General features: G+C 49.1%; 1 long non-coding RNA gene across 1 annotated transcript; it reads left to right on the top strand.

Annotated features, from left to right (window-relative positions):
- Window positions 1–7,748: 7,748 nt before the first annotated feature.
- LOC130461227 (uncharacterized) lies at window positions 7,749–8,117 on the top strand. The gene is made up of 2 exons (XR_008921630.1): window positions 7,749–7,894; window positions 7,980–8,117. It is a non-coding gene; the product is annotated as an uncharacterized lncRNA (long non-coding RNA).
- The last annotated feature ends 4,439 nt before the right edge of the window (window positions 8,118–12,556 follow it).

The raw sequence follows: 12,556 nt of genomic DNA, 5'->3' as shown, positions 1-12,556 counted from the left end.
CACTCCCCTCTCGAGAAGAGCTCGCCGCGGCCATGACCATCATGCAGAACTTCCTCTTCAACGAGAAAGAACAGGCCCAGGCAGCAGCACGGCGAGAGGCGAGGAGAGCCAGGCGACATGTATTGCTGAACATGCCCTCGACTGACGAGGACAATGTGAGACCCGAGCAAGATCTCTCCACAATGTCAGGAACACACCTAATGACAAGGTGGAGAGAGAGCACGTGGGATACGCAGCAGAGAGCTCACAACAACCAGAGTGGTTCGCAACACCATCTCCGACACCGCAAGCTCTCCGAAGTGGAGCAAGTGATCCCACTCGGATCCGAAGCTCGGTCCAGAGCAGACTGCGACCTTCGGTTCACGACAGGCTGGGTAGCCCCTGTGGATCCAGTAGACAACCCGAGGGCAGTGGCCAGTCGAGAAGGAGGAGGAGAAGTGACCGAACTCCTAGCCCCCTACACGCCCCCGAGCAGTCCCTTAGAGGAAACTCGAGAAGCGAAGGTATCAGGGCGAGGCTAGGAAAGAAAATCATGACTCCAGCATCTTCTTCATTCTCGGATGATATTGTCATGGAGACGATTCCCAAAGTGAGACTACCAGCGCACCTGACGTACAGCGGAATCACAGATCCGAGGGATCATGTCATCTCTTACGAACAGCAGATGTTTCTGAGTCCCTACTCCGAAGCCTGCTGGTGCAAATACTTCCCAACCACGCTGACAGGAGTTGCTGGAGAATGGTTCAGATCGCTGCCGAAGGGATCGATCAAAAGTTGGAAGAAGCTGAAGAAGAGGTTTTGTGTACAATTCGTGAGCAACAATCGCCCAGAACAAACCACTGCCGAGCTAACCTCTATACAGCAAGAAAGAGACGAGAGCCTGCGAGACTTCATGGCCAGATTCATGAAGGAATCCACCAACATTCCGAACCTGCAGCCAGATGTAGCAATCTTCGCCTTGAAGCACGCGCTACGGGAGGGGAAATTTCGAGACAAACTGACAATGAAAAACCCCTCCAAAATAGCGGACGTGCTCCAAATGGCAGATGCGTTCATCAGAACCGAAGAGTTCAACAAGGAAGCAGCAAGGCTAAGAGGTTCATCAGATCCGAAAGATAACAGAACAAATCAGAGTAAGCCCGAGGGCAACTCAAGAAAGGGGAAAGAGAAGGTGGGTGCGAGAGAAGCGAGTCCCAAGAGAGACGGGAAGAAGGGTGAATTTCAACCCAAGTACACCAACTACACCCCACTCACCATACCCCGAAGAGAAATCTTCAACCTCCACAAGGACGATGAAAAGTGGAAGCTTCCAGACAAGCTCAGGTCAAACCCTCGCCACCGCAACAAGAACAAGTGGTGTGAATTCCACGATGACTTCGGCCATACCACGGAGGAGTGTAACTCATTGAAGGATAACATCGAAGACCTCATACGACGAGGCTACCTTAAGGGTTACCTGCTTGACCATAGGGCGGAAAGAGAAGAAAAAGAAAAGGCAAAATCTGGTAAGCTTCAAGAGCAAGCCCTGAAAAGGGTCCATGAGACCGAAGGGCAAAAGAAAAAACCAATTCTAGTGGTGTTCGGAGGACAAAGATCCGGCCACGCCAGCAAGAAACATCTAAGAGCTCTCTCCCACCGAGTCAATTTCAGCAATGTTGGGGAGAATCAGCCTACCCCCCCGAACATGACATTCACTGCTGATGACTGCCTCGGGACCCAGTACAAGCATGACGACCCGTTGGTGATCGAAATGGATCTCAACAACCACAATGTCCATAGTGTACTGGTCGATGGAGGGAGCGCCGTCAACATCATCTTCAGGAACTGCTTCGAGCAACTCATCCTCGAAGAGGGAGAAGAGTCACTGACCAAGGTCAGTTACCCATTGATCGGATTCAACGGATCTGCAGCTATTCCCCGAGGAAAGATCACCCTACCCGTTACAATCGGCCAAGGCCTGGCGGCAAGGAACGTCCGAGAGGAATTGTTGGTGATGGACTGCGACTCAGTGTATAACGTCATCATGGGACGAACCATGATCCACAAGATACAAGCAGTTCCATCCACATACCATCAGATGATGATGTATGTCTCGGATGCTGGCTTCGCCGAGCGGATAAAGGGCGATCAAGAGGTGGCAAGGTCAACCTGCCACACGGCCATCCGAAAGCCGAAGCTAGGAGACAGTCCCGAGGATGAAGATGAGAAGAGTCCTCCCCCAGGTGGAGAAAAAGATGCCAAGAGGAGAAAGGCAGGACCGAGCAACCTGGTAAAGCCCGCAGAAGTTGATGCTCGACCAGAGACCCTTTCTCCTGAATCAGACCAAGAGATGGAAGACATTTCCCTAGAGGATGAGTCAGACAGAAGTGTCCAAATAGGCAAAGGCCTAGGCTCGGGACTTTGAATAGAGTTGATCCAGCTGCTGAGGGATCACAAAGACATCTTCGCATGGTCGGCGGCTGACATGCCAGGGATAGATCCGAAGATGATATGTCACAAGCTGAATGTCAGTCCCGAGGCTCGGCCGATCAAACTGAAGAAAAGGAACTACTCCTCGGAGAAAAACAAAGCTATCGCCGAAGAGGTGAAGAAATTGCAAGAGGCAGGCTTCATCGAGCCGTGCATGTACCCCAAATGGTTGGCCAATGTGGTCATGGTCAAGAAAGCAAATGGCTCATGGCGCATGTGTGTCGATTTCACAGATCTGAATCGAGCTTGCCCAAAAGATTGCTATCCCCTCCCGAGGATAGATCCAGGGGAATAGTCCCGAGGTAAGTGAAAGGGGAATAGACGCGAACCCGGACAAGGTCCAGGCTGCGCTAGATCTACCCGAACCGAAGACAAAAAGAGACGTGCAAAGGCTAACGGGCAGGTTGGCCGCACTGTCAAGATTCATATCGAAAGCTTCGGATAAAGGGGCACCCTTCTTCAAAGCTCTCAAACCCAAAACCCTCCCTGGAGGAGAAGCAGAACTCATCAAAAAGAAAGGCGTCCCGAGGAAAGTGGACCCCGAGCTGACATGGGAACAAGAGCAAAAAGATGCATTCCAACAGCTCAGGGCTCACCTAGCTCAACTGCCGACGCTAGCCAGGCCCAAAGAGGGGGAAGCTCTATACTTATACGTCGCAGTCAGCCCCGGGACCGTAAGCGCAGTACTCCTCCGAGAGGAAGAAAAGAAGCAACAGCCAATCTACTTTACCAGCCGAACCCTGACGGATGCCGAAACTCGGTATCCACTCATTGAGAAAGTAGCATACGCAGTGGTGGTAGCAGCTCGGAAACTAAGGCCCTATTTTGACCCCATCAAATAGTGGTACTAACTGACCAGCCACTGGAGAAAGTGGTAGACAAGATAGAAAGGTCGGGAAGATTGGCTGCTTGGGCTTTCGAGCTGTCTGAATTCAGAATCAAGTATCAACCGAGGACGGCCATCAAAGCACAGGCGCTCGCAGACTTCTTGGCCGAATGCTCATATCAAGAGGTGCTAGATGACACCAAGAGAACATGGAAGGTCTACACTGACGGATCTTCCACAGTGAACGGCTCGTGAGCCGGAGTAGTACTGATACCCCCAGTGGGAAAGAGCATAGAGTACGCCCTGAAGTTCGGTTTCAAAGCAACCAACAATGAGGCCGAATACGAGGCAGCAATCGCAGGAATAGAGCTGTGCTTATCTCTTGAAGCCGAACATGTTTGTCTCAAGACTGATTCTCAGCTCGTAGCCAACCAGATCCGAGGGGAGTACGAGGCCAAATGGCCAAGCATGACAGCTTACCTAGCAAAAATCAAATCCTTAACGTCAAAGTTAAGATCCTTCGAAGTCATACTCATTCCCCGAGGTCAGAACGCACAGGCGGATGCGCTGTCCAAACTTGCAAGCTCAACGCTCTCTGACCTAAACAGGTCAGTCCATGTGGAAGTACACCAAGAAAGGAGCATCGACATGCCACCCCCTGCAGTTTGCAATGTACGTCCCGAGCCAAGTTGGATGGACGCAGTCATTGCATACAAAGAGAGGGGAGAACTTCCCGAAGACAAGCTGCAAGCAAGGAAGCTGAAAAGGTTCAACCGGTGGTTCATCATTGGCGCCAACGGAGAGCTCATGACAAAGTCATTCTCAGCCCCACTGCTGAAATGTGTATGCCCAACCGATGCCGATTATATCCTAAGGGAAATCCACCTCGGCATATGTGGAAATCACATCGGAGGAAGGGCACTGGCACACAAGGCACTAAGGGCCGGATTTTGGTGGCCCACCATGGTTTCCGAAGCAAAGGCGCTGACAAGAAAATGCGAGAAATGCCAAAAGTTTGCACCTGCAATCCACCAGCCAGCCCAAACCCTTCAAGCAACACTCTACCCCCTACCATTTGCGCAATGGGGTTTGGAAATCATTGGTCCATTCCCTTCGGCCGTGAATCAGAAGAAGTGGCTGATTGTGGGGGTCGACTACTTTAGTAAGTGGATTGAGGCCGAAGCAGTCTCCTCCATCACAGAGAAGCAGGTCCGCAAGTTCATTTGGCAAAACATCATCATAAGGTTCGAAATACCGAGGCTATTGGTCTTCGATCATGGGAAGCAATTTGACAACACACCACTACAAAGATGGTGCAAACAGTTCGGTATCCACCTCGCCTACTTAGCAGTGTGCCATCCTCAGAGCAACGGCCAAGCCGAAGCCGCGAACAAGCTCATCCTCAATGCACTCAAGAAGAGAGTCGAGGACGAAAAAAGCAAATGGCTAGAAGAGCTCCCAGGAACACTTTGGTCCCTTCGGACCACTGAGAAGGAAGCCACAGGACAAACACCCTTCCACCTGGTCTACGGTTCCGAGGCTGTCATCCCTGTAGAGATCGGAACAGAGAGCTTAAGGGTCCAGGCATACAACAGGTATGATGGAGTCCATGGTCCAAGCAACGACCAACTTCTGTCCGAATCACTTGATCTACTAGATGAGGCTCGGGACGAGGCCAGAACTCTGAACGTAGCGTATCAGCAGAGAGTCAGCAAGCACTACAACCGAAGAGTCAATGCCAGCCTCTAAAGGTCGGCGACCTAGTGCTCAGAAACGCTGCTGTAGTTCAGAAGGGAAAGATCCATGGGAAACTCTCGGCAACATGGGAAGGACCATACATCATCCACTCTGAAAAGAGGACTGGCACCTTTATGCTTAAACAGTTAGATGGAACAATCTTGAAGAACCATTGGAATGCCGATGTTCTCAAGAAATATTTTGTATGATCTAACTTCCTTCCCTTTGTAATCCAAGTAAGTCGTTTAATGAAAAGAGGAAAGCCACTGGCACCATGTGTTTCATTAAACATATCCTTATGTCTTTTTATTCTATTACTATGCATGCAACTTCGGATCTGATCAATCCGAAGCTAAAATCAACCCGAAGTAGCCATTCCTTGGGTTCCAAAGGCTCGGATAAAACGAAACAGCGAAGTTGTTTATGCCAAAATTCGTATGGGGGCGACTTTCGGCTAGGGTCGACACTAACTAAGCAAAGAATCAACGACACAAATAAAGAGGCACGACACAGAGGAGTGTTGACGCGGAAAACCCAGGAACAAGGTAAAAAACCGCGGATAGCTATGAGGCTATCAATCCACTAAGTATTCTATATGATTGTTTATGCTTTTCTTTCTGAGAATCGATAACTAAAATCTCAAGTACAATAATGAATAATGAAACAGTTTATAACTTAAGAGTTTCGGTGCTTGAGTGAACGTGGCTTGCTTATCATTATCTTCGTCCTTTTATAGGGTATTCTCAACGGTCTAATCGGTTGAGAAAATCCCACAAAGATAGGAGTATCTTCATCACACGTCTCTTCAGCCTTCAACTGCTTCCGCGCTTCTCGCGTGAGTCTTGGACTCGTTCTTGCTAGCTTGACGGCGCTGCCTATCATGGGCTTTAGGTCAACTTATCTTCATCAGCCCGTTTCTCGAGGACGCGTCTCAGTTGCTTGTACTTTGTCGCCTGTCCTTCGTCGGCTATACCTCGTTGTATGATGCTACGTCGGACGTATCTCCCTGGAGCTGTGTTTACCTGCGACACGATATGATCTGGCTGACACGACATGACCAAACGTTAGAACGGTTATGTCGTTAGTCCAAAAAGTGGGATAACAGTTTGCCCCCAATTGTGAATTTGCGGAGTCACACAAAGCAAAAGAAACAATTCAAATTAAAAAACCGTCTTCAACTACCTAGTTCGTGGGATAAAACCGTTCAAAATTCTAGAGTAATAAATACCAATTCACGACATGCAATAAAGTTCTTCACACCAAGTTTTTCAAAAAATTTCTAGATCCGAAAGCAGGAGAGAGAAGAGGGAGAAAGCGAAGTCGATTTTCGCACTGAGTTTGTTCGATTTTCAGGTAAAATTTGCTTTCTTTTTCGATTTCCTTGTAGATTTTTGTAAGTGAGATGGGTAGATCTAAGTCGGTTGTAGCGAGAGGAAAGGGGGAGTCGGGTTCCACTCGGGTTAAGTCCCTTAACCCGATATATTCTACTGTGGTGGATCCGGCGGCTTTTGTTGAACTTGCTGGTTTGCCGCCGTCGGCGGAAGTGAAGATTCCCGGCTCGGATGAGGAAGCCTTTGACTGTCCAGAGGGGTATGTGGTTATGTATGAGTATCCGTTCACAATTGGCTTCAAATTTCCTTTCACTCCTCTAGTTAGGTCCTTTATCGAGGTTTTCCATTTGAGTCCGGGTCAGTTGATGCCCCAGATATGGCGGGTTTTCACGGTGGTGCATGGAGTTACTGCGAACTGGCGTACGCCGTTTGACCTGTCTGATTTGATGTACTCTTACGACCTAGCACTGCAGAAGTGTTGTAGGTATACCTTGGTTACGAAGAAGGGGAAGACAAACTTAGGTGTTGGTTTAGGTGTGAACGACAGGGGTTGGCAGAGTCGTTTTGTCTTTGTAGGCAAAGATTCTCTGGGAGATAAAGGGCGGTTTCTGGTCGAGGGATGGACGATGGAAGGTAAATGTGTCGTTTTATCTTTGTTTCTCGTCGTTTTACTGAACGTCGCCTTACTTGGTTTTGTTTTGCAGTTGTCAAGGCGTCGTCGTTGACTGAGTTGAACGCTGATTCTGAGGATAAGTATCGGAAGTTCTTGGGTTATTCTGTCGAGGATAGGTCTTTCAGTCGCGACGGAGAGTTTTTAGACGAGCAGGAGGTGGACCGGTCAGGCGACGTCGCCGAGGAGGAGGAGATAGACGAGGGATCAGGTCAACTGACTCGTCGTCGGAAAAGGTTGGATTTGCTTGAGGAGGTAGTGGCAAACTCGTCGTCCGCCGAAGGTGAAGTAGGTGATATGGCTGACAACTCAGGTATTTGTCGTTTGTTTATTTCGGGGTTTGTATATATTTTTGTTTTTGTTTTGGATAATGTTTGACCTTTATTTTTTGTATTGGGTGTAGAGCATACTCTTTCGTCTCGGCCTGTGTCGAGGATGTCTCAGAGCGAGATTCAGGAGCGTGCAAGGAAGCGACTGAGGTCGTCCTCGACTTCTGGTGGACGAGGTATGACGGTTGTACCTCGGTTTTCTGCGATAGGTTCATCGGCCGAGACGCCTGTCGTCATAGGAGCCGAAGGCTTTCATCCGATTGCTTCGTCGTCGCCTCCACAGCCGTTCAAGGCGTCGTCTGCTGCTGTCGACGTTAGTAAAGTGTCTACTTCGTCGGCCAAGAAGCGACCTATCGAGACGGATCCTGTCGAGGATACAGTTATCACTTTGCCCCCAAGCTTCTTGGGTGATGAAGAGGCGTCGGTTATATGGCCTTTCGCTGATCGCTTGATCTTGCCTACGACGTATCGACGATACCACGAGGTGGATCCTCTTCCTGTCGCGTCGGACGCCGCTGAGCTTAGTCTGCGGGTGAGTTTTATTTAGTTTTTTTCTTCTTTTTTGTTTGTGAAAGATGTATGTTGTGTAAATCTGTTTTGGCATTGGTTTTGCGCAGGCGTCGCAGGCTGCCTTGGCTGTACGTAGGCAGTGTTCGTTGCTGTGCGACGAGGTGACGAATGCAAGGCAGCTGACGGCGACGGCGAAGAAGGCGGCCGCGTCGTGGGAAGCGAAGTGGAAAGCTGCTGAGAAGAAGGTCGTGGATCTTGCTGCGGTGATTAAGGCCAAGGGTGATCAATTGAAAGGTAAGGATAAGCAGTTAGCCGACGTGGCTAAAGATCTGGAGAAAGTGAAGGAGGAGTTGACCTCGACGACAGAGGAGTTGGATGGATTGAGGAGCTTGTACGACGCCCTGCAGGAGGAGGCGAAGGACGTCGAGGCTCTTGCTATATGGAGGACGCGGGCGCAGATGATGTATTCCTGCCTGATTGGGGAGACTAGCCTTTGGCCGTGTCAAAAGGAGGTGGATGACTATCTGGCTAATGGCGGTACCATGGCTGACCTGTCGGTGCCCGTGGTGGATTCGGAGGAGTTGGCGAAGACGGCTGACACTGCTAGTACTGAGGCGACGGAGGTGGATGCGGCTTTGTTGGTGGTGAGTGCGCCTGTTCCGGACCAAGAGGGGGAGGTTTTAGCTGTTGGGTGCGAAGAGGAGGCCCTTGCCGTCGTTTCTCAAGACGAGACGGTGGACGTGGCGTCGGTGGAGGTGCCAGTCGTGCCCCCAGAGCAAGAGCCGGAGCAGGAAGTCGTGGTCTCTACCCAGGAAGAAGGGATGTAATAGTTTGTAGTTTTCGAATTTTCTGTTGGTTTTTGTGTTTTGTTGGTGAACTTCTTTACTCGTCGTTGATGGCGGCGACGAGGTGGTTTGGATGACTTGTGTTTTGTTTTTGTGTTTGGAATGTTTTTATTCGTCGTCGGTAGTGGCGACGCTGTGTGTGGATAATGTTTAGTGTTTGAAATTTCGGAAGTCGTGGCCTTAGGGGTCGCGCGTCGTGTGTGTTAAGTTTGTTTTTCTTTATGGTTATCCCGTTGCGTTTTGATGTCTTAGTTTCGTGTAGCAGATGCTTTGCAAGTAATAAGTATTGAACCGACTGATGTGTAAAATCATACCTGCGTTGTTACTTCGTTGTCTCTTGCGGTCTCGCTCTGAGTCGTACGTTGTTGCTTGTGGATGTCATTCGTCGTGCGTCTTGCATTCTGCAAAAGAAAACAGGGGTCGCTAGGAGGATTGGCCGTTGGGGATGCCAACGGCCCTCCGATGCCTAAGTTAGTAATGGTTTTTAAAATAAAACGATAAAGAAAAGTAAAGACGACGATACGGCGACTGATAAAATTGGTTACGACGAGATTTCAAAAATGGTAGAGTTTAAGATGTGTTGCGTTCCAGCTTCGGGGGACCGACTTGCCATCTTTGGTAATGAGTCTGTATGCCCCCTTTCCGACGATTTTGTCGATCAAGTACGGTCCTTCCCAAGCTGGTGCTAACTTACCCGCGTTCAATTCTTTCGTGTTTTGAAATGCTCTGCGCAGTACCCAATCTCCTTCTTTGAACATTTTCACTTTGACATTTTTGTTGAAGCACTTTGCCACGATTTGTTGCTGTGACACCATCCTTATCAATGCTGCTTCCCTGAGATCTTCTGTGTTGTCGAGGTTTTCGCTGAGTTCTACGTCGTTTTGCTCTGGCGTCATGAGTCCATATCGTGCACTGGGCAGCGTCACTTCAGGGGGAAGTACCGCTTCGCACCCGTAAACGAGTGAGAAGGGAGTCTGTCCCGTCGCCGTCTTAGGCGTCGTCCTGTTGGCCCATAGGATGGATGGCAATTCTTCTGCCCATCGCCCCTTCTTGTCGTCCAACCGCTTTTTCAGCGACGCGATGATCGTTTTGTTGCTGGATTCCGCCTGTCCGTTTGCTTGGGGGTATCTGGGCGTCGACGTCTTTAGCTCGATGTTCCATGTTTTGCAGAAAGCTCTTGTCTTGTCGCTGATGAATTGTGATCCGTTGTCGCAGATGATTTCTGACGGTATTCCGAACCTGCATATTATGTTAGTCCATATGAACGAGCATACCTCTTTGTCCCTTACTTGTTGGAACGCACCTGCTTCTATCCACTTGGAAAAATAATCTGTTAGGGCTAACATGAAGACCTTTTGTCCTGGGGCGACGGGCAATTTGCCAACGATGTCCATCCCCCATTTCATGAAAGGCCACGGAGTTAGGGTTGGATGCAAGAATTCGGATGGTTTATGTGTCATACCTGCGTGTCGTTGGCACTTGTCGCACTTGGATACGTACCTCATGGCGTCCTTAAGCATTGTTGGCCAATAGTATCCATTTCTTTTGATTCTGGTTGATAAGCTTCGTCCTCCTTCGTGTCCTCCGCATTCTCCTTCGTGGTATTGTTTCAATAGCGTTTCCCACTCGATCTCTTCGGCACATCGCATCAACATTCCGTTTGCTGATCGCTTAAATAGTACGTCCTGCAAAATAACATATCGTGAAGCTTTGAAAAGTATCTTTCTGGCGTCTAGCTTGTCGTCGGGTAGAGTTTCGTGCTTTAGGTAATCGAAGATGGGTTTGGTCCAACTGTCTGTGTTTAAGGTTGATAGGACGAGGCTGGCGTCTTGTGGTATGTCTTTTTCGACGGCGGGCGATAGTAGGTGCACTAGAGGTATGGTCGAGAATGGTGATTTTCTGAGTGCGGATCCTAGGTTGGCAAGGGCGTCGGCTTGCGTGTTTAGGTCTCTTGGGACTTGTTTGATGGAGAAGGGTTTGAATTTGGAAGTTAACTCTTTTGCTTTCTCGAGATACAAGGTCATTTTTAGGTCTTTAGCTTCGTAGTCGCCGTTAATCTGGTTGACGATTAGTTGTGAGTCACTGAAGATGTTGAGTCCGCTTGCCCCTAATTCCATAGCTAATGTCATTCCGGCGATTAGCGCCTCGTATTCTGCTTCGTTGTTAGTTGCCTTGAAGTCGCAGCAGATTGCCTGTGCTATCATGTCCCCTTGTGGTGACTTCAGTACGACGCCTAAACCTGCACCACGAAAGTTAGATGAGCCGTCGACGAAGAGTGTCCATATTTCTTCTATGTTGTTGATGAGTTTGACTTCGTCGTCTGCTATTCTCTCTAAGTCGGGGCTGAAGTCTGCCACAAAATCTGCTAGAGCCTGCGACTTTACAGCCGTCCTTGGTTGATACTTGATGTCGAACCTTCCTAGTGCCATTGTCCACTTCTCCATTCGACCTGTTAGTTCTGGCCTACGCATCACAGACTTGATTGGATAGTTAGTCATCACCACTATTTGGTGAGTTTCAAAATAATGCCTTAGTTTTTTGGCTGCGGTAACGAGTGCTAAGACGAGTTTTTCGAGGGAGGAATACCTGGTCTCTGCTTCCAGTAGTGACTTACTGATGTAATAAATGGGTAGTTGTTGTGCTTCGTCTTCTCGAGCTAGGACCGCGCTCACTGCCGTCGAGCTAACGGCTAAATAGAGTTGTAAGACTTCTCCTTCTTTTGGCTTGGATAGGAGGGGCGGCGACATCATGTATTTTTTGAGGTTCTGCAGGGCTGCTTCGTGGTCGTCGGACCAGTTAAACCCCTTGTTTTTGCGTAGGACGTCGTAAAATAATCGGCACTTGTCCGACGACCGTGATATAAAACGGTTCAGTGCCGCCACTCTCCCTGTCAAGCGTTGTACCTCTTTTATGTTCCGCGGGGATTGAATGTTGATGATCGCGCGCACTTGGTCGGGGCTGGCCTCGATTCCTCGTTGGGTGACGATGTAACCTAAGAATTTTCCTGCGGACACTCCGAAAGAACATTTAGTCGGGTTAAGTTTCATACCGTACTTTTTTAGTATGTCGAAGGATTGTCGTAGGTGTTCCACGTGATCGTCAGCCTTCCTCGATTTCACCAGCATGTCGTCAATGTATACCTCCATTGTGTCTCCGAGTTGGTCTTTAAACATCTTGTTGACTAATCTTTGGTACGTCGCACCTGCATTTTTAAGACCAAAAGGCATGACTTTATAACAATAAATTCCTCTATCCGTTACAAAAGATGTTTTTTCCTGGTCGTCTGGGTGCATAAGGATTTGGTTGTATCCTGAGTAGGCGTCCATGAATGTGAGTAGCTCGTGTCCGGCTGTGGCGTCGACCAGGGCGTCGATGTGCGGCAGAGGGAATGGGTCCTTGGGGAAAGCTTTGTTGATATCTGTGAAGTCGATGCAGACTCTCCATTTTCCGTTCTTTTTGCTGACGACGACGACGTTTGCTAACCAGTCTGGATATTTGACCTCTCTGATCTTCCCTGAATCTATCAGGTTTTGTACTTCTTCGTCTATGATTTTATTCCTTTCGGGTGCGAACTTACGTCGTTTCTGTTTTACCGGTCTGAAGCTGGGGTCGACGTTGAGCTTGTGGGTAATCACGTCTGGGCTAATTCCTGTCATGTCCTCGTGTGACCAAGCGAAACAGTCCGAGTTTTCTCTTAGAAACGACACTATCTGACTTTTGATGTTGTCAGGCAGTGAGGCTCCGATCCTTATGACTTGGTCTGGCTTTGTCTGGTCTAGTACTATCTCGTCGATTTGTTGGTCGTCGGGGTCGTCCGACGTCGACCCTGGCTGTAATTG

This window comes from Spinacia oleracea, chromosome 5 (genome assembly GCF_020520425.1).
Source record: "Spinacia oleracea cultivar Varoflay chromosome 5, BTI_SOV_V1, whole genome shotgun sequence".
Classification (NCBI taxonomy): Eukaryota; Viridiplantae; Streptophyta; class Magnoliopsida; order Caryophyllales; family Amaranthaceae; genus Spinacia; species Spinacia oleracea.
Note: the sequence above shows the minus strand (reverse complement) of the source record. Positions and strands in the feature narration are given on the sequence as shown.